This window comes from Choloepus didactylus, chromosome X (genome assembly GCF_015220235.1).
Source record: "Choloepus didactylus isolate mChoDid1 chromosome X, mChoDid1.pri, whole genome shotgun sequence".
In the NCBI taxonomy this organism is placed as follows: Eukaryota; Metazoa; Chordata; class Mammalia; order Pilosa; family Megalonychidae; genus Choloepus; species Choloepus didactylus.
This window is the reverse complement of record NC_051334.1, coordinates 13,828,427-13,850,407: the sequence shown is the minus strand read 5'-3', so window position 1 is coordinate 13,850,407 and position 21,981 is coordinate 13,828,427. Positions and strand designations below refer to the sequence as shown.

The window sequence follows — 21,981 nt, the reverse complement described above, 5'->3', positions numbered from 1 at the left end:
TGTTGCCCTAAGATCACCTTGGCCAGGCAAGCCTCCTTGAAAATGAGGGATCAAGCGGAGAGAGGCTGGCACCTAACATGAAACATGCAAGTGAGGCCATCTTAGGCAAATGGTTCTCAAAGTGTGGTGTGCTGAGTTTTGGGGATCCCTGAGACCCTTTCAGGAGGTCCTTGAGGTCAAAATTATTTTCACATTAATACTAAGACATTTGCCTTCTTTGCTCTCATTGTCACAAGTGTTTGTCAGAGTTTTCTAGATGCTACCTGATGTGTGATGATGTCATCTCTCTGGTGGTTAATAGAAAATGTGTGCTTATGTTTTCTTGTTTTTAAAACATTTCTTATTTTTAGTATGGCAAATACCAATAGATATAACCCACTTAAATAAAAGCTCTTTGGGGTCCTCAATAATTTTTAAGTGTGAAAAGGAATCCTGAGACCAAAATGTTTGAGAACCACCCTCTTAGACCATCCAGCCACATTTGAGCCACCAGATGACTACACCTGCAGGAGTGAGCCCAGACTGGATTAGAAGAACCACTCAGCTGAGCTCAGTCTAAGTTGCTGACACATAGATTCTGGAGCAAATAAAATTGCTGTTGTTTCCTGTTAATGAGCTTTGGGATGGGTTGTTAGACAGAGATAGATAACTGATAGACTGCCCTTGTTGCTCTGGTCTGACAGCACTTCACTTTATCAGCTAGTGGCCTGCATGCTGCCGTTGAGAGGGAGGTGTTAATAAATCTGTCTCTGGAGAATACTAGAAAAGAAGGAATGGGTTGTTCATAACCATGTCTAATATTTAGTTGTTCAAGGGAGACTTTTATTCACCGCCTGTGGGTCTCACATGTGCTATATGAGACCATCATAGAAGTTGGAATTACAGAATGGAAATCTACTAAACACATCCAGTTTATAGAAATGCAACTCTTAATAGTATCACTTTTTTAAAAATGGAAAACCCAGAACAAAAGCTAAACCTGACGGGAAGCTAGGAGAACAGATCTAAACTGGACTGTCCCAAGTGAAGAGTATGTATGGTCATTTTAGCTCTAACCCACCACTGACTGGGGGAACATCCTGAATGACCCTGCCTGTGGCAGGGATGATTTTGAACCATACTGTGAGGGGTAGCATTGAATAAAATTAAGTAGGTTCAAAGAAGACAATAAAACATTGAGTAACTTAAAAATAAAATGAACAACCACCATGTGTTTGAAGTATCATTGAGGGAAGTATTTAGGGCTGTGAGTAATAGGCAATTGAGTTTACCTGGGAGAGAGCAGCTGACATGGATTTGAATTCTGATGATTCTACCACTTAGTAGTTGGGATTTGAGGCACATTATTTAATGCCATATGTACCCCCCTCCCTGCCCCATCTATATCATGGAAAAAATAACCACCTATTTCACAGTGACCATCTAAGGATGCATAATATATCTAATACACTTAGAACTGTGCCTGATCAATAGCAAATATTCAACAATTATTCAATCTGTTGTTTATCATTGTCCCCAGGCTCCTGAGATAAAATTCAGTAAATACATTTGGTCAGGATCAATACTAGACTAGAAAACTACAGGTCATGATCAGTATAACCTTCTCATTGTTTAGGTGCTTTGTTCTTTTAGGTCATGTGGTCCACTAAAGCAGTGATGATGGATACTGGCATTGCCATCAATGTTGGGTTGATAGATCACCCAAACATCAACACATTTGATGAAAAAAAACAACTGAACAAACATCTGGAATCATCAGTTCAATACACAAAGCCACCAGCCAACTAATAATAAATCAGTTACAAAAATGTCTAAGTCAGTGACTTAAGTGAATTTCTATTTAATATTTTTCACATAATGAAGTATCCAGAGGTGGGCAGTCCAGGGCTGCTTTCTTTTCTTAGCCATTCTCAGTGTGATTACTGCTCAGGGCACAAGATGGCTGCCTCTCCTCCAGCACTGCGCCCACTTTCCAGGCAGGACGAAGGGCAGAACAGAGGGCAAGGGGCAGAGAGTGCCCTATCCAAGTCTGCTCGTGCCCTCTTTAAGAAGCTCTCTGGAAGCTCCACCAAATAACTTCCACCCAAGCGTCATCAGCCTGAACTGAGTCACATGGCCATGCCATCTGCAAGAGAGGCTGGGGAATACAGTTTTTAGCTGGGTATATCACCTCCTCCAGCAAAAGAATGTTTCTGTTAGTAAAGAAAAATTGGGGATATATGTTGGGTTGTTAAACGGGGATTTCTTTTCGCTGTCTTTGGGTCTCATATGCTACCATGTGAGATCATGGTCAAGCTGGAATTTCAAGGCAGATGTCTATTCAACCCACCCCAGATTACTCTGCCCCACATTGCATTTTTCATTTTTCATCCAGTTGTCATGAAGTCACACTCATTAAGGGGCCGCAAGAATTTAAAAGCACCTGGAGGATCCATTTCTCAAAATGTTTATTTGAAAGATCATTTAGCCAATTCAAGAAATTGCATTGTGAACAACAATTTGTCTTTTTATAAGGGTATGGGGAGAGGCAAGCCATAAAGCTTTATTTTGGAGAATTTATATCATCCTGTCCCTGGATAGATTTTAATAGCACAGGCAGGAAATAAAAGCAAGAATTTTTTCTTGTTCTCAGAGCATATTTCAGGGACAATAACATCTTTGAGACCAGGTTTGGTTTGGTTTTCCCTGGTTTCTCACAACTGGCAGCAAAAGCCGATTGTGATAATGTGCAAATCTCTGTGAGGAAAATGATAAAGCACAGCAGAGTGGTTTTCTGTGTAGGAGTGGACCAAACATTGCCCCCCTCAAAATAAATCCCAGTTCTAGAATTCCTCCCTCCCCTTCACTCCTATAGCACTTTGCCCATCTACTTTTTTGTCTTACAGTCACTATGTCTTTTATTAGTTAGTTATTTCGGGGTCTCTCCCTACTACACTAAAATTATCTTAAAGCTCAGCGACTAAGACACTCGGCTTTTTATCCCTCATAGTTCCCAGACAAACACTGTTCAATTGGAACAGAATGTCAGTCACTGGATTTTCTGTACATTAAATTTTCTCATAGCTACATGAAAAAGGTAGGCAGAAACTGGAAACATAATTTTAATAATATATTTATTTATCCCAATATAGCCAAAATATGACCAATGCAACATGGAATCAATATAAAACAATTGCTGAGATGTTGCACGTTCTTTTTCTGTTCTAAATTTTCAAAATCCAATGGGTATTGTACACTTAACTCCCATCTCATTTTGGACCAGGCACATTTCGATGGCTCAATGGCCACATGGGACTAGTGGCTGTCGTATTGGACTGCGCAGGGCTGGACAATGCTTGGTGCAACGCGGGTACATCATAATCACCAGTGGAATTTTACTTAGGCCCTAAAAGAGGCTGTTAAATGTGAAGATTTTAGGAAACACTGTAGTTTTAGATGAGCGTGGTCCAAAAAGCTTTGGCTGCCCCCTCGTAGAGTTGTCCGCTCATACAGCAGGCTGCTCTGCACGAAGGTGGGGCTTAAGAGGTTCGAGAGTGAGGAGCTAGTTTGCTTATCTGGAATCATAGAACAGCTCAATCTTGGAGAACACTGAGTTGAGTTCTCTCGTATTACAGATGGTGTAACTAAGGCCCAGACTGGTTAAGTCATTTGTCCAAGGTCACAAGCCCAGTCAGTGGCTGGTTGGATGAATCAATGTCATCCAACCTTTATTCAAAAAATTATCAAGAGTTTTCAATATGCAAGGTACTATGCTGGTAGTTGAAATGCAAAGACAATAAGACACAGTTCCTGTGTGTGAGGAGCTTACAGACAAGAAGAGGAGCCAAAGAATAGGAATCACGCCCTGGAGCACTCTGGGTATTGTGAAGTATGTACAGTGGAGACCAAAGGAGGCTGAAGTGGTGGAAGGGATGGGTGTGGGAAGGCTTGTATGTGTCGCCCAGTTCCATGCTTCCTCAAGCTCCTGGATTAGAAACATGGGGGCTACTTAATAGTTGATTAAATGCAGAATTTCTCTCCTTTTGAATCTAGTTAGGGATTCCCCACCCCCCTACATATTTGGGACCAGGCTTAGCTTGTGACTCCCCCCCCAGAAGCAGACCCTGAAACAAGGACTTGGGGGCAGGTAATTGAATTGGGAGGTGATCCAGAGATGCACAAATGAGGGAGTGGGGGAACGAGGCAGGGAAGAGAGAAAAGCCCATAAAGGGTGGGTTCATGTGTAGATTCCAACTATGGGCAACTGGGCTTCCATCCTGCTGGGGACGTCGGGAGATGATGCAGAACGTGCCTCAGAATTGTCCCAGACTGCGAAGGGGAAGCTGGGGCATTTTATCCATTGACTTCTGTTCCTCCTTGTTTGATGGTCAGCCCTGGGGGGTGTTAAATCCTGGCTGCCACAGCTGACAAGCTCCCTTGGTGCTGGAGAAGACCCTCAGGCCGAGACGCAGAGGGACCCGGATGCTCAAGGCAGGGAGGTGGCGTGAGCGGCAAACATCTGCTGGGTTCTCAAGGGAATGGAGTGAAATGGAGCAGGGCACCGAGTGTCTGCCACAGGGAATTTCTGACCCTTAATTATTCTGAACCAGTGTTCCATCTTAATATCCTAAGTTCAGGAATGTTCTTTTCTATTGTATCTTCAAGTTCAGTGTTTGCTCTGGTTGCCTGCTTCCTCTTCTGCGATGTCTGTTTTCAGGAGCTTGCATCTCTGTCCCCTTAGCTATAATCTTCTCTTTCTCTCTTTTTTAATCATTTTCCTCCTTTTGTTCTTTTCCCTCTTTATTTTTGGAGTGCTGCTCAAGTTGGCTGTACACATTTTTGATTGGTTTGCTCTCTAATGCAGATTCCACTCTTTTGTTAGCTGTAGGGGATACGTTATTTTGGCCATAGTTCACAGTTTCCTTGGATTCTTTTCAATTGTATGCATTCCTTCTTCACCCGGGCCTCCTTCTCAGCCAGTTCTATTTTCAGGTCAGCCTGTTGAGCTTTTATTTCCCCTTTCATCGCCTACATCATATTTTCTTAGATATATTTTTGAGAGTCCAATCTTCCCCTGCTTCCCACTGTAGCATCTTTCCAAAGACCTTTGCTACTTAAAACTGTGGGCTGAGCACCAGCAGCACTAGCGCCACCTGGGAGCTTGTTGGAAACGCAGATTTTCAGGCCCCATCCCAGACCTATTGAATCTAAATCTGCATTTTAGCACCTGCCCCGGGTGATTTGCATGTATAATGAGGGTTGACATGCACGGGTTCCTGTTCCGGGGGAAGGCAGGGCGGGGCAGTGTGGCGACTTGGAGCTTCGTACCCCAGAGAAACGTGTCCTGAATCTTAATCCATTTCTGTGGGGGTGAACCTATTGTAAATAGGACCTTTTGTTGAGGTGACTTCAGTTAAGGTATAGCTGCACTCACTTAGGATGGGTCTATAATCTTATTTCCATGAGGCTTTTATAAGCAGAAAAAATTCATCTGCTGCCATGTAATAGCAAATCCCAAGCAGCTGGCCCGTGACCGCCACAGTCTTCTCGGAGAAAACAACACCTTGATGACACCTGGATTTTGGACTTCTAGCTTCAAAACCGTAAGCCAAGAAATTCCCATTATTTAAACCAACCCATTACCTGCTATTTGTTTTAGCAGCCAGGAAAGTAAAACAGGTGGTGATTTTTGAAAAAAAAAAAAAAAGCACAGACTTTTGGAAATTAAATTGGACAAGTATGCGAAGTGCTAAGCAGAGAATCTGGAACATGAGCTTTTGAAAAAGAATTTCTATTAAGGTCAATTTTTAACGTTGCAAAATATTTATACTGGCCCTTCCATGTTGAATTCTATTTTTCCCCCTCCTGTCAGTTCATCCTTGAAAGAAAGAGCTCTTGCTTGAAGTGAGTTTTGCCAACAGACGAGGCAACTCTATTTTCCCCTGGTTGTGTGCCTGGACCAGCTGGGGGTTGCTACAATTTCTGGCTTAGATTTTAACCCAGGTGGTGGGTTGATGGATACAGCCCTTAACCAAATTCCTGGCATCTACAACCCTAAGTGCCTCAGAGAATCGCTTTTTTTCTGCAGCAAAGGTGTGGTTTAAGACCTTCCTCTTAGGGTAGGGGTGGGTAATGGAGGCAGTGATAGCCCGCTCCCCCCTGCTTTCTCTCCAACTCTGTCCTATTTTGAAGGACTAGGAAGTGGACAGTTTCTCAGTTAGGCTCATCTCCCTGACGGTGGCCAGAATTTCTCCCTGAGAGTGGCAGGTCATTGATTGTTTTTCTCACGGCCAGTGCTACTGTGAATTGAAATGTCCTCTTGTGTATCTGGGGGAGTTCTGCTGGGATAATGGAAATGGAGACCTGCATATTGCTAGCTAGCTGCCAGGGCACCTGGGAAGTTCAGAAGTATTTTACATTCGGGCTGTGCTGACCTTTGTAATTTGAGTTTTATACATCTCACATGTTAATACATTATTCATTGGGAAATCTTTGAACAGCCTTCCCCAAGCCAAATTGGAGTTTTCATGTACCAGGTGATGAATGAGTATTTTAACACATCCTGTGTTGGTGCTATCCATCATTCAACAGTCAGCTTTCCAAGCATCTCCATTTTTGCATAGCACTCCTTGTGCCAGTCTTTGAATATTTTATTATGTTTTGCCTTTATTATTTTATAAAAATGTCAGTGATAAAAGCCTACGTCTCAAACTCCAGATATCCTTAAGCATGCTGAAAGCTGGCAAGTTTCAACTTTATTTGGATACTCATCAGACTTACACAGATAGACTGTGTTAATTGTGAAGAAAATGAATAGAAATAATAAAGGTCCCCTAGATGCTTAAACTATATTACTGACAAGTGTGTCAAAATGGTTGAAGTATTTTGGGTTTTTCTAATCTTTTTAAATTTCTCTGGCAATTGAATCCTCTTACGGATTGCTATGGTTTGACTTTCTTACATTGGAATTTGAACATACTGTTATGATGTCATTTTGTATCAAATTATGGGGCTGTTATACTGTGATAATTATGATGCAAACATTATTATGATTTATTGCCTTTTTCTCTAAGTTTAAAGAGAGTTCAAAACTGAAAGGATGGAAATTCTTTTAAATTGATAAATGATCCTGTTCAGTTTTTCTCTTCCTCATGAATATGTAAGGTGTCTTAAATAATTGCTTGAGGGGTTTTTATCTGAGATATTGTTGGCACTAAATAAATGATTGAAGGCTACAGGTATCTTTCCCAAGTTATGATCAACCTTATAGCACTTAGGGAATTATCAAAATAGTTTTATGATAACCCAGAGGTTAATTCATCAATGAATAGCTTTAATAAATGGCACAGCTTATTTTCCCCTGTTCCATTTTGGATAAGGCATTCTCACATCCCAAATTCCTGAGTGGAGAATGGTTATTTTCTTATTTTCTTTCTTTTCTATTTCTTTTTCTTTCTCTATTTTTTTGAGAGTGGTTATTTAGGAAAAAAATATAGTGTTATCATTTTATGGGCTTAGAATTGAAATCCAGGTCTCTTTTATTATGAATCTATGAAGGTCTCTGGTTTCCAAGAATATTTTAATATGTCTAAAGATTGTCAAAAGGGTCCTGTTCCTACATTTCAGGACCACATGTGGAGTGAGACAGATGTGGTTTTTCTCGCAAACCAGCTGCGTGATCTTGGGCAATTTACCTAATCTATGGGACCCCCAGTTTCTTAATTGTAAAGAGCAACCTAATTGAGTTAATAAGGTATTAGCCTACTAGGTGGACAATTGAACTAAAATAGCTATACCAGGTCTGTGACACTCTTTTAAGAAGCCCTTTGAGGTTATTAATAAAGTATTGACACATTTATTTATTCATAAACTTCATCATCAACACCATTAATAACCTTATTCTTCTCTGAAAGTACACTTGATGAATTTAATGACTGGCTGCACGAGAGGGTAATGATAGGATGTCCATGACTAAATACAGAATACGGTGGGCATAAGTGGGTTCTGTCAAAAGGCTGTCCCTGGCTCCCCAGGGCAGCGGCAGGTGGGGCGTGGGGCCTGGGCCTGGCTGCACTTCGTCCTGGCCATCACCACCACGCCTTGGAGGATGCCAAGCACCACAGTGTTCTAGGAACTGAGGCATCAGGGCTGCATGCCCTTCAGCATCACACAGCGTTCTCTTTGGTTCAGAAAGCTGTGAAGTGCATAAAGATGAAGCAGATCCCAGAAATCCTCGGCAACACGAATGGAAAGACTCAGGACTGTGAAATGATCGGGAATGTTCTGTATTCCTCAGCAAAGCCCAGCGTTCGACCACTCTCCAGGAGGGGCTCGTGCAAAAACGTAATGGCCACAATGTACTTCCCTTTAATTCCAGCTGAGAAGTTGAAACCTGGCGCTCATGATGCCAAATTGTGTTTCAAGTCCCAGGAAATGAAAGGAATTGGGACACCACCCAATACTACCCCCATCAAAAATGGCTCTTTGGAAATTAAGCTGAAAATCACCAAAACATACATGAACAGGGAACTGTTCTTTGTATCTTCCATTTGTGGTGACAGTGCCGCAGATATATCTCAGTCAGAAGAAAATGGACAAAAACCAGAAAACAAGGCCAGAAGGAGCAGAAAGAGAAGCATAGAATATGACTCTTTACTGGAGAAAGGCCTTGTCAAAGCAGCTTTAGTGTCTAAGATCTCAGGTCCTGCTGACAGAAAGATTACAACTAAGAAAGGGTCCCGTCCAAATATCAGCAGAGATGAAGACCATCTACTGAAATACAATGTTGGTGACTTGGTGGGGTCCAAAGTGTCAGGCTAGCCATGGTGGCTCTGTATGGTTTCTGCTGACTTGCTCCTTCACAGCTATACCAAACTTTAAGGTGAGAAGAAGAGTGCATGCCGGTGTCACACACAGTTTTTTGGTGATACCCCAGAAAGAGCTTGAATATTTGAGAAGAGCCTTGTAACTTTTGAGGGAGAAGGACAGTTTGAAAAATTATGCCAGGAAAGTGCCCAACAGGCACCCATGAAAGCTGAGAAAATGAAGCTGTTAAAACCCATTTCAGGAAAATTGAGGGCCCTGTGGGAAATGGGTACTGTTCAAGCAAAGGAAGCTGCAGGCATGTCAGTGGATGAGTGGAAAGCCAAGTTCACCTTCGTCTATGTGGACCAGCTTCATCTCAACCCTCACGTAGCTAAGGAGGCTGGTGTTGCTACTGGGTCTCCAGGAGCAATGGCTGAACTTGAAGGAGACTGTGAAGAAGCTGCTGCCACCCCTAAGTCACTGGCATGAGAGAGCATTCCCTTCAAAAAGAGGAGGAGAGCCAAACCGTCTAGCTCTGCCGAAAACCAAGAATGTGATCCTGGGATGGTAAATGCCACTCCTCAGAAAATGGCAGGTGCAGACCCCGAAAGAGGATTGGGGTCTTCTCCTGGGAGAAAGAAGGGAGACATGGTGTCCCAGTTTTTGGTCTTCCGTCAAAAGCCCAGGGGCAAGGTTGTGGCCGAGAACCCAGATGCCCCTGGTGAGGAGATCCAAGAGCTGCTTGGGCCGCAGTGGGGCCTGCTCAGTGACAAGCAGAAGGCTCGCTCTCACACCAAGTTTGCCCTTGTGGCCTTCCCCCTACCCTGAGGAAGACTCTGGTAACTTAAATGGGAAAAAAAGAATCCACACAAATAGGGCACCGGACCCTACAGAGGACTTCAAAGTTGGGGAAGCACCTAGAAAAAGACTCTGGACGGACAAAACAGCCAGAACAAATCCTTCTAAGGCCATGGAGGCAGCCTCCTTGCTAAGGAGCCAGCAATGAAAAATTTGTCTGATGCACGCACACCACTGAAGACACGAAACCGGGCTTGCGCAGCCACGTCCTCAGCTCTTGGGTTTAGCAGAAGTTCATCTTCTTCTGTGTCCTTAACTGAGAATGAGGTAAAATAATGGTGATTCCCGTGGCATTCATTGGAAGGCCACTTAGTTATGCCAGTGGCAGTGGGAGTGGAAGTCAGGCTCCCGGAGCAGAACATTCATGTTCCTCAGAAGTGGAAGTGAGTCTCAGGCCTTCTAAACCATACTCTGAAATTCATGAAATGAGAAAACCACAGCTTTTGCCTGTTTGAGCACTTCAGATATAGATATACTCAAACACACTGTATGTGTCAGTGTATATGGATATACTTCAGTGCAGTTGAATTGTTCTTGAAAACTGTCCTACAAACTTTGTGTGCCCTCTTGTCAGCATTCAAGAGCCCATCCCAGGCTCATGGAAGCAGTAAAAGGTTCCTTACCCCCAGTGCCTCCCTTTTAGCTTGAGGGCCCTCTTGAACTTTGGCACACTCTTAGAGACCCGAGTGCTGAGATGAGACAAAACTATGGTTGTCATAAAACTCCTATTTTCTGGACATGTAAAATATATGATAGCAAAAATAGTAGCTGTTTGAAGCCGCTACCTGCTGTCATTGTAACATGACAACCAGACTTCATTATCTGAGCTGAACTCTCTGCCATTGCTAAAAACAAAACAAAGAGCGGCCTTGAAACACACACACACAATTTTTTTTAAATGCAGATATGACACACTGTAATTTTTTTTAGTATTCAGAGGTAGTTTTGGATTCCTGATTTTAGTGACTACCTTCATAAAGCTTACTTTCAAGTTTTAATTTTTCTGTGTTTTGTTCCCTGGGGTTCTGTTTTATAACTGCACAGCATTAATGAGGAGGAGCTAACCTGGAAACTTTTGGCGACAGGGTAGTGAGACAGGAAGGGCAGGCCTCCGGTCTGGGCAGCCTCTCCTCAGCCTCGGGGTGCTCCCCTCACCCCCTATTGCTGCCTGGGGTGGCCTTGTGGGTGTTGACGCTGTGCCTGGCCCTGACGCCCAGGGATCCGGGCAGCTTGATAAAGCGCACAGAGAGCTCTGGGCCTTGCCGTCCTGACATTTCGATGGTGATGAGGTGTCAGTGAGGGCCGCCACTTGGGGCTGGGGTTCCCTTCAGAGCTGATGGCGAGAGGTTGCTTGTGTCTGGGGGACTGGGTTTTCTTCTGGTTTGGTAATTTGGATAATGTTATGCCTTTCTTACATTTGGGCATGGTCAAGAAAATGCAGTAAGACCTTCACTGAACTTCTAGGAGCTTATTGAAACACGAAAGACAAATTTTAAATTAATTTTAAAATAAATTTGAATTAAATACAAATTACTTTTTCTCCCCCCCCCCTTTTTTTTTCTCTTGTCCAAGTTCAGGTTAAAAAGCTAGACAATTAAATGAAAGGTGATCTACAATTCCAAAGAAGAATATTAAAAATGAAAAGTTTCAGCCCTGTAGACCCTTTCACTTAATGAAAGGTGATCTACAATTCTAAAGAAGAATATTAAAAATGAAAAGTTTCAGCTCTGTAGACCCTTTCACTTAATGAAAGGTGATCTACAATTCCAAAGAAGAATATTAAAAATGAAAAGTTTCAGCTCTGTAGACCCTTTCACTTAAGTTAGCTTTTTTGTTAGAAAAAATTTCTTTAGTGAGTTTTTCTTGCATCGTATCTTGGTCCACTTACTCAGTTGAGTTTTTACTTACACTGTTGTCAGATGCAATCAGAAGGAAAAACGGAGGCTCCTGAACTCTTGCCTGTGGTTCCTGAGCAGGAACCATGTGGATTAAAGGCTGTGCTTTGGCGCAGCACATGGCAGGGCTAGCGTGGCAGAGGGTTTACAACAATGTGTTAGCCCTGCCCGAAGCCCAATATCAAGCTTAGCAAAGATTATTGTAACTGACTGCCTTAGACATTTGTTCTGAATTTAGGAAAACTGAGATGAACCATTTTACCATACTAGCCTAAATCAATTTTTAATTCTTTAGAACTTGGAGGTTGATAGATTACTAGATACTAGAGAAAGCTCTTCCTGCATTTGGAGGTCTCACAGAGACCCCGTGGCATGCATTTGGTCCCCGATGTAAAAATATTTAACTTACAAGGCCTTTCCCATTAGGCCATGTTTGTGTGCTTTATACAAAGCTCTCATTAGAGTTTATTTTTACAGAATTATACTGTTCACTAAAACAACTGCAGGTGATCGGAAGAGACTTGCTGTTATGTATCAGTGGCACTGAACTATGCTACACATTTATGCCATGTAGGAAAAGAGAAGTGTACAATGCTGAATTGCCTATAAGCATATGAGGCCAAATGTTGTGTTAAATAAAAAACCCTGTCAACAATTGGGGCCAGTTTTGATGTAAATTAGATGATGTGGGGGCTCCTGTTCATCAGGGCTCAGACCAGCTTTTAACCCAGAGTCATGCACCATCCAGTGTCTATATTTTCCTCCTTTCATCACGTTGGATTGAAATAAGGTGTTTTCATAGGGTTGGTATTTCGAGACATGTCAGGTTACAATGTGGCTTACATACTTCTCAAAAAAGGTGTCTGTGACAAATAGAATTTGTGTTGGAATAATTATTACTACACTGTGCTGTTACATAGTCTTAATGAAGAGAATAGATTAAAATTATCCATATGCATGGGGGAAAAAAGCCTACCCATGTGTTAGACTGTGAAAGGCATGCAATAATTATAGCTTTCTGAATTGTATTTTCTTTGAAATAGGTGGACCCTTTTTTTACATGGTAGGCTGTGGACTTTGTAAAATGGCTTTCAAAATGGTCAAGTAAATAGAAGCTTCAAAATCTGCACAATTACCTGGGAATGTGGGAACGGTCCTATGAAAATCTTTCTGGATCATTTGTTTGTTGGGAGAGAATTTGCTGGGGGTCGCTCACATTTCTGCACACCTTCTGAGCTAAGGTATCAGCAAATTTTTGTTCTGGACTATCTTTTCAAGGATGCTTGGATAGCAAACAGCTATAGAAAACAGAGCTAGTGTATCCCTTTGGAGCAGAGGGCAGATTTGTTTGCTGTCCAGGATAATAAAGATAATGTCTCCAGGGCAGATTTTTCCAGCAGCCCCCTTATAAAAAATTGGTGTTTCCTAGGCTCAGAGTCCTCTCCCACAATGCACCTCACGGTGTGTTCAGGCATCCCCTGGCCCTCGTTGCATCACCCTGTGGAAATTGGGGCTTGGGGAACTAGCACAAGTGATGCTACTCTGACCACTGTGAGTAATAAGCTGTCCTTTGTCTCTGACCCAGGAAGTCCAATCATTTTTTATGCATAGAAGATAGAAGGATAGGACTGGGGGCTGGAGAGATTTTAGCCAGTTACTCTCCAACATTTTATCCCCTCCCCTCTCCCCACAGCAGGTTGCAGGGTGAGGTGCTGGGTGGGGTGGGGTGGGGTGGGGAGGGTGTGGGGACCAAAGGCTAAGAATAGGACTTACTTCTTAAAGTTGTGTGAAGATGAAAGGAGATAATGCTTGTAAGGCAATAACTGCAGTATCTGGCACAGAGTACATGTTCAACAAACCATAGCTATTTAATATTTCTTCTGTGTATTCAAAGGGCTTTGGATGCATTTCCCCAAGTACATCTGGGTTTGGCTTTGGTTTTCTCTTAATTGTTGGATGCTTTTGTCTCCATTAATTAAAGTGGTCATTTGAAAATAAGGCCTGACTGACCCTTGAGGAAACATACTCAAACGTTTTATATGTAAAGATACATAGTACCTACCAGAATAGTGCAGACACTCAACATATGTTAGATATGACAATGATGATTATGATGATGATGGCTCTTACTGTTATTATTTTTCTCTCTGTCCAAAATCACTTATTTCACATCTCATTCTATTGCCCAACCCAGCTGTTTCTCCACCTGCCGGTTATATGTATAATTTAAAGTTACATAAGCAGAAAATACTCAAGAAGCTTAAAAACTCAAAATTTGTATTTTCTTCTCAAATCTGTAAGATCCTACGCATTTGGGGGGCACAGGTTTTTCTGGTGTTTACTGCTTTATCTGATAGTGTCAGATCAAGAGGCAAAAACAGTGGGGACAGATATCAGATTCCCTTGGTTTAAATTTCAGCTCTACCACTTACTTAGTTATGAAGCCTTGCAAGTTTACTTAAACTCTCTGTGCCTCAGTTTCCTCATCTGCAAAATGGAAACAATAATAATATTGACCTCAAGGAGTTATTGTGGATACGGAATGAATTAATACTTGTAAAGTACTTAGAACAATGCTTGGCACATGGTAGGCACTCAGGAAACATTAAGTACTGTCAAACACTATTGCCTTTTCTTTTAGGAAGTCAGTGGTGTGGCTTTTTATTGTTGGTGGTGATGTTAGTAAAAGCCTATCTCAATAATTCAAGGAATTCAGAGAAAGGAGATATACTGGGGGAAAAATTCTTCTTTGTTTCCTTTGGGACCAATCGCTTTCTATGGTACTATGTCAATTAAGATTAAATCTGGCTGTAAGAAATAGGAAATGCCACTTCCATGGCTTAAGTAAATAGAGAGCTAGCTATCTCTGGAGGCAGAAAGCTGCTGGCATTGGTTCCGCAGCTCAACTATATCAAGGCCAGTGTCTCTTAATTCCCAAGATCATTCCCTCGTGGCTCTGAGATGGCTGCTGCACCTGCAGGCATTGGGCTACATCTAAGGCGGAAATGGAGAAGTGGTGCCAGCCATATTGGCCTATTTTATCAGGAAAACAAAATCTTTCCTAGAACTCCTTTAACAAATTTCTGTTTATGTCTTATTGGCCAGTATTATGTTACATAGTTATTGGCCAGAATTATGTTACATAGCCACCCTGGCAACAGTGGAGGCTAGGAAAGCTGATGAGTAGTGTTTCCAGTTTCTAACTTTGAAGGTAACAAAAAATAAGGTAATGATTTTTAGGTCAGCCAATCAATAGTATTGGTTTCAGGTCATATTTTTTGTAAAAGTGAACATTTGGTCTGGTAAGTTGCAGGTTCTATTGAAAGAATAGCCTGACAGACTGTGATTATCCATGGAAATCAAAAGGATATTTCTGGAAGGAGCCTCCAGTCCAACTCTCTCATTTCAATAATGCCTGACACATTGGTTACCAAATACCTATTGACTGAATAAAAATGATCTGAGAAATGGAAACATAAAGTAGCTTTTCCTACCAGGTCATTGCATTATTTATCTATTGCTGTGAAATAAGTTACCCCAAATGTTAGTGACTTCAGACAACAACTATTTATTATGTCACGGTTTCTGTGAGTGAGGAATTTGGGAGCTGCTTGGCTGGGTGGTTCTGGCTCTGGGTCTCTCTGGAGGTTGGGGTCAGGATGTTGGCCGGGTCTGCAGTCATCTGAAGGGTTGACTGGGACTGGAAGATGTCCTACCAAGTTCACAGAAGTGACCGTTGGCTGTAGACCTCTGTTACTCACCATGTGAGTTTCTGCATGGGACTTCTTGGGTGTCTCACAACATGGCAACTGGCTTCAGAGTGAATGATCCAAGAGAAAGTGAGCGTGAGCAAGCATGGGGGAGAAGCTACAATGTCTTTCATGATCTAGCCTCCAAAGTCATATAACATGATTTTTGCCATATTCTATTGGTCTCACAGACCAACCCTCATATAATGTTGGAGGGGACTACATAAGGGTGTCGATGCCAGAAGGAAGAGATCCCTGAGCGCTATCTTGGAGACTCATTAGCATGTCACAGAGCCAATTAGGGGTGAAATGAGAACTGAAAGCCCAGCTTTTCTGATTATCAACTCTATGGTCCATATAATGTTCTTATCTTATCTTCGCTTTTATATTGTTTTGAAAGTTCAAGCTAATAATTAATAAAGGAAAACTTTTGTTATTAAAAAATCACCACTTAACTTATAGTTTCTCCTGTGTTTTTGTACATGGACATAGACATATTCACACTCGCAAATACATAAATACTCAGATGTTTTGCTATGGTTCAATTTCTGTTATATACTTTAGAGAGCACAAAAACCACATTGCTCTTTCCTCATGTAGCTAAACCCCAATAACTGGAAAATTAATATAGCCGTGTCATCAACAAGGCATAGATCTGACATAAGAATTACGCAGTTGGTTTCCTTTTCCATCAGTGAAATGGAAAAAAACCAAGAAAGAAGAAAAGAAACCATCTGCAAGATAGAAGGGAATGAAGCAAAACGTAATTGAAGATTTTTAAGTTGAAAGAACTGTTTTTTATTTTTTTTTTATTGTGTCACAACCAGAGTTCCCAAGCTATTCTTTCATATGCCCGTGTTTGTACAGCCACACAGATTGGTAGAAAATTGCTTGCTCCAGTTGGGTCCTGTTGGGAAAGGAGCAAACACTGAATTTCAACTTATTACAGTGATATTATTTTCCCAGGTGTACATTAAAGTAAAAGTAAATTTGCATTCAGAATGACCAATTCTCAAACAGCTTGTAGAAGTAAGCAGTTTTCAGTTTTAGCCATTGTAGTTTTGGAGCTAAGATTAATAGTGGACATTTGCTTTCTTTTAATAATGTCCCTTTGTTCCTATTCTAACAAAGTCCATCAAGATCACTTTCTGGATTCTTGATGATGACTGTATAACCATATAGTTTTTATTGTGGGACCATGTGATTGTAAAAACCTTGTGACTGACACTCCCTTTACATAGTGTATAGGCAGATGAGTAATAAAAGAAAGATGAAAAATTATATAAATAATAGGGGGGATAAGGGGTATGGGATTTTTTGGGTGTTCTTTTTTATTTTAATTTTTTCTTTATGTTGGAGGAATGAAAATGTTTTAAGATTGATTGTAGCGGCGAATGCACAGCTATATGATGACACTGTCAGCCATTCATTGTATATTTTGGATGGCTTATATGGTGTGTGAATATATCTCAATAAAATTGCATTTAAAAGAAAAAAAATTAATTGCTTAATTTAAATAAAAAAATTATCAGGATATCTAACCCTTTGGATGGTTAAATTGCTGAGATGAATTAATTATCCCTTTATAAGGAATATAAATGATCTGTCCAAGGCTACATATCCAGGTAGTAACAGAATTATGTCCATTACAAATTTTAAAGAATAAAGAAATATCATTATCTAACATTAAAAAAAAATCACTTTCTGGATGATTATCAATAATTTGACACTTCTGGGAATAATGAAGGCGGAACAAAGAAAGGAATTTTTTGGTTGGACCCTTCTTCCTTATGGCAATGTGTAATTCAATTATCTTCAGTTAAAATTAAATCAATTGAATCAAGATGGCAGAACTTCAGGGCTCTGTCCCCCCACAGACGCTTTGAACAACCAGCAAGAACTGGCAGAAACATCTTTCTAAAAGCTCCAGAAAACAGTTAAAGGATTGCAGTAACAGGGCAAGTGCCAAATCGAGAAAAAGACCACTTAAAAGCAGCAGGATCTTGTAGTGCCCTGGCTTGTTGTAGAGCTGGCCTGCGTGTCCTTGGTCCCAGTTCCGGAGAGAGCAGAGTAGCCCTCGTGCATATATTGGGAGCATGTATGACTGGCCTGATCTGTCTGGTGGTGTCCTGCTGGGCCTTGCTGTCCTAGAACTTGCCCTGTGTGTAGAAGGTGGCTCATAGAGCTCGCCAACAGAACACTGAGGAAGAGCAGTCCAGTTGTGCTGCCTGGGGAAAGGGATTGCTGTCTGGAGGACATACAGTACAGTGACCAGGACCATGAGGAAACTGCTTCCTAGGGAAGAGGGGACATTCATATCTGTGTAAACAGGGAATTCCTAGAGACACATATGCATGCCCAAGATAAGAAGCTTGTGCAGAAAGGACCTGGGAAGCCCCTATTTGGCTTGGAGCTATTCTTCAAACTCATCATATGGATAAGCCCTGAAGGAGAACATTCCACAGGTCAATCTTCAAAGACTGGGAAAGGCATTCTCTTTTTTTTCCCTTCCTTTTGTGTGTGTGTTAGCTCCTGGCATTCAAGGAAAGCTCTGTCATCACACTAGCTGGATAAAATCTTAAGGAACAGATGCTCCAGAGTCTAATTTCCAGTGATAACACACTAAAATATCAAAATGCCCAGATTTCAACAAAAGGTTACAAAATGTACAATAATAACAACAACAGAAACAGGAAGTGATGGCCCAGACAAGGCATTAAAAATCATCAATGAGGAGGATCAGACCTGGGACATTCCAGATAAGGACTTTAAAAAAATGGTCCTACATATGCTCAAAGAGCTAAAGGAAATCAGGAAAATGATAGATGACCCCAAAGAGAATATCAATATAGAGGTGGAAATTTTGAAAAGGAACCAAACAGAGCTGAAGACCACAGTAACAGAAATTAAAAATTCCCTAGAAGGGGTTCAACAGCAGATTAGAGCTGGCAGAAGAAAGAATTAGTGAACTTGAAGATAAGACAACTGAAATAATCTAGTCTGAGGAGCATAAAGAGGAAAGAATGGAGAAAAGAGAACAGAGCCTGAGGAACCTGTGGGACACCATCAAGCATACCAATATATGCATTGTGGGAGTCCAGAAATAAAAGAAAGAGAGAAAGTGGTGAGTCCAAGAAGGAGAAGAAAGAGAGAAAGGGGCTGAGAGAATATTTAAAGAAATAATGGCCAAAAACTTCCCAAATTTAACAAAAGACATGAATATACACATCCAAGACAATCAATGAACTCAAAACACAATAAACCCAGATGGACTCACACTGCATCATGCTATAATCAAACTGCTGAATGCCAAAGATAAAGAGAGAATTCTGAAAGTCACAAGAGAGATGCAATGTGTCACATACAAGGGAGCCTCAATAAAATTAAGTGCTGATTTCTCATCAAAACCATGGAGTCAAGGAAGCAGAGGAAGACATATTTAAAGTGCTGAAAGCAAAGAATTGCCAACCAAGAATTCTGTATTTGGCAAAACTGTCTTTCAGTAACGAGGGGGGAATTAAGATATTCCCAGATAATTGAAAGCTTAGGCACTTCATCGCTACTAGACCAGCCCTACAAGAAATGCTAAAGGAGTTGTGCAAGTTGAAAGGAAAGGACACTAGACAATTGACCGAACCACATGAAGAAATAAAGATCCCTAGTAAAGATAATGACATGGGTAAATATAAATATCTGTACAATTATATTTTGGATTTGTAACTCCACTTTTAACTTCCTACAGGATCTGAAAGGCAAATTCATAAAATGTAATGATAAATCAATGGTTTGGGACTCATAATGTATAAATATGCAATTTGTGACAAGAACTACATGAAGGTGAGGAGGTGGAGAGGTACAGGAGAGCATGGTTTATGTATGCTATTGAAGTGATAAATTGGCATCAAAGCAAATGAGAATGTTATAGATTTAGGATATTAAATTTAAGCCCCACAGTAACCACAAAAAGAATATCAGAGAATATGAAAACTTACAGAGATAGAAAGTAGAGTACAGGTTACAGGGGGCAGGGTAGGGGCCATGGGGTGTTAATGCAAAGTGAGTGTAGGGTTTCTGTTTACAGTGAAGGCAAAGTTGTAGCAATGGATGGTAGTGAGAGTACTGCACCATTGTGAATGTGATTAGTCCCATTGAATGTTATACTTGGGAGGGGATGGGATGGGAAGATTTATGATGTATAAATGTTTTCACAATTAAAAAAAAGAAAGACACTAAAGAGATAATGACAATTACATGCGATAAATGATACTGGATGGGATCTAAGAATGGAGGAGAAAAGGCTCAAAGGACATTATTGGAACATAAGAAAAAATTTGGAATATAGACTAAGCTTTTTATCAACGTTAAATTTCTTGAACTTGATAACTGCACTTGATAATCACACTTAAGGTGATTACATAAGTGACTACCCTTGTTCATAGGAAATGTACATGGAAGTATTGTGTTCAAAGAGTATGATGTGTGCGACTTGCTCTCAAATTTTCAGAAAATAGATAGATACAGATAGATAGATATAGATAGATAGATGAATAGATAGAAATAGATGATAGGTGGATAGAACAAAGGTGGCAAAATGTTAAAACTGGTGGATCTGGGTATCTGGGGGCATGGGGGTATGTTGGAGTTCTCTATAAGAGGTTTGTAGTTTTTTTCAACAGTCCTGTAAGTCTGAAATTATTTCAAGAGAAAAATTAAAAAAAATTAAAATGGATTCCTTTGTGGCCCATATGTTTGTATTTTTAAAAGAAGTCTTTCAAAAAAATGTAAAACAAGCATTCAAACCTAGTTGATTTGATTTGAGCTATTCATTATTTAGTTTGAGCAGATGAAATGGATCACACTCCAGGGACATTTCTTTATTCATTGAAAAAAAACAGATTTTGAGAAAGGTAGGAAACTAACATTTGTGGAGCAGCAAATATGTAGTTAAGGACTGTGCAAGGCAATGTTTATATGTTTTCAATCTGAAACATCTTGGATCCAGTAAGCCAGGTATATTTTTAGCTGGGCGAACTGAGGCTCAGAGAGGTTAACTTTCACACTCATTTGATGATGGTTCCTTGATGTCTAGTTCTAAATGACATGAACTGTGCTGGGTGGTGGAGAGATAGTGGTAACAGGTCAAGGCCACACAGCTAGTGAGTGGGGGAGCTATGAGTAGGACCAGATCATTCCAAAGTCCAGTACCCCTTCATTTCATCTCTTTGTACTTAGCCATGACACAAGGTAGAATGTATGATCATGTGAGGTACAAATTGGGAGCCTACTAACATTGATTGTGTGCTGACTATTTGCTAGGCATTATGCTAGATGCTTGGCTTGTCTTATTGTATATAATACTCAAAGCAATGAATTATGAATTGGGTATTAGTATTTCATTTACCAATGAAAAGTTGAGGCCAGAGGGGTTCAGATTGTTGCTTATGGTTGCTCAGTTCTTGACAGGTAGAAAATGACTTGAGCTAAAGGAGACAGGGTTTATTTCTAGCAGGAGGGATAAGAGAAGGCTCTTATAGAGGAGGTAGATTTATGCTATGTGCAAAATGGCAAAGAGCTGGCATATACATGCCTCTTTTTCTTTTTGTAGCAATGGCAAAGTCCACTTATCAATCATGGCACCTTTTCCCATTATGCATGGATGTGATTTCAGAAACCTTCTCAACAATTGGCAGTCACCATGAACCAATTGGAGCTTGTACTAGAGAGAAAACTTGTTTTCCATCTAAAGTGAGCATTTGTGGTTATTGTTTTTGGTTAGCCATAATCCATTTCACCTTTCTAATATTATTGGGATTATTTGGATTTCCTTATGAGGAGTACTTTTCCCTATAGTGCAGTCTTGGTGGGAGAGCAATTCCAGATGCCAACCAGTTTTTACAGAAGCCAAGAGGCCATGCCAGGATATCGGCATGTAACCCCAGCTTGGCCAATTGGAAGCCCTTTGCTGGGACTTTGGCTCAAGTGCTGGAAGGAATGGTGTGCTAAACAGACTTTGTCTGCTTTGAGGCTGTGGCTGTGGTTTCTGTTTCCCAGTCTTCTGGTGTTCCCTTGGTTCCTGTTCATTCTCATATCCATCACTTTTGCAAGCTCCCATAGTCATCTGATAAATTGCTTTGCATTTATGTCAGCCAGAGTTGGTCTCTGCTGCTTGCAGCTAAGGAATTCTAACTGATACACCATCCTGGCTGGCTCATTATCATTGCCAGTCTTTGGTAACTGTGATATTATCACCTGAAAGAAAAAAAAAAGGCATTCTTCTCTGAAGTCACCCTGTTCATTTGAGTCCAAGTCACGCTGTCAATTTAAATTTTATGCTTTTAAGATAATTACAGGAACAATCCCATGGTACTCAGCTTGGAGGGTTAACCTTTCCTTTCCAGCTTTTTCCATCTTCACCCCTCTTATATTTTCATGCTACCTCTTCTGGGCTCAAACTTTGAAACTCACTGCCCCTGTTAATTCCTATCCAGTCACAGGCTGAGTGATCTTTTCCAAACTGTAAAGGCCATCACAGAACTGGATCTTTTTAAGTGTCTCATCATTGATCACAGGTTGCAAATACCCTCCCACGAGCAATTTGTCCTTTTGACTGGCAAGTCCATCTGTATGTTCTCGTCAGGGGACTCCCAAGTTGCTCTTCTCCTGACATAGGCTCCTCCCTCAGTTATGGAGAGGTG

General features: G+C 41.0%; 1 protein-coding gene and 2 pseudogenes across 1 annotated transcript in view; 2 read left to right on the top strand and 1 right to left on the bottom strand.

The window, feature by feature from the left end:
- LOC119523218 overlaps positions 1–5,004 on the bottom strand; it is a 35,003-nt pseudogene extending 29,999 nt beyond the window's left edge.
- Positions 1–21,981, top strand: part of CTPS2 (CTP synthase 2) — a 383,279-nt gene that overhangs the window by 323,941 nt on the left and 37,357 nt on the right. The gene's annotated exons all lie outside the window — the stretch shown is intronic.
- Positions 7,941–10,322, top strand: LOC119523827 (annotated as a pseudogene).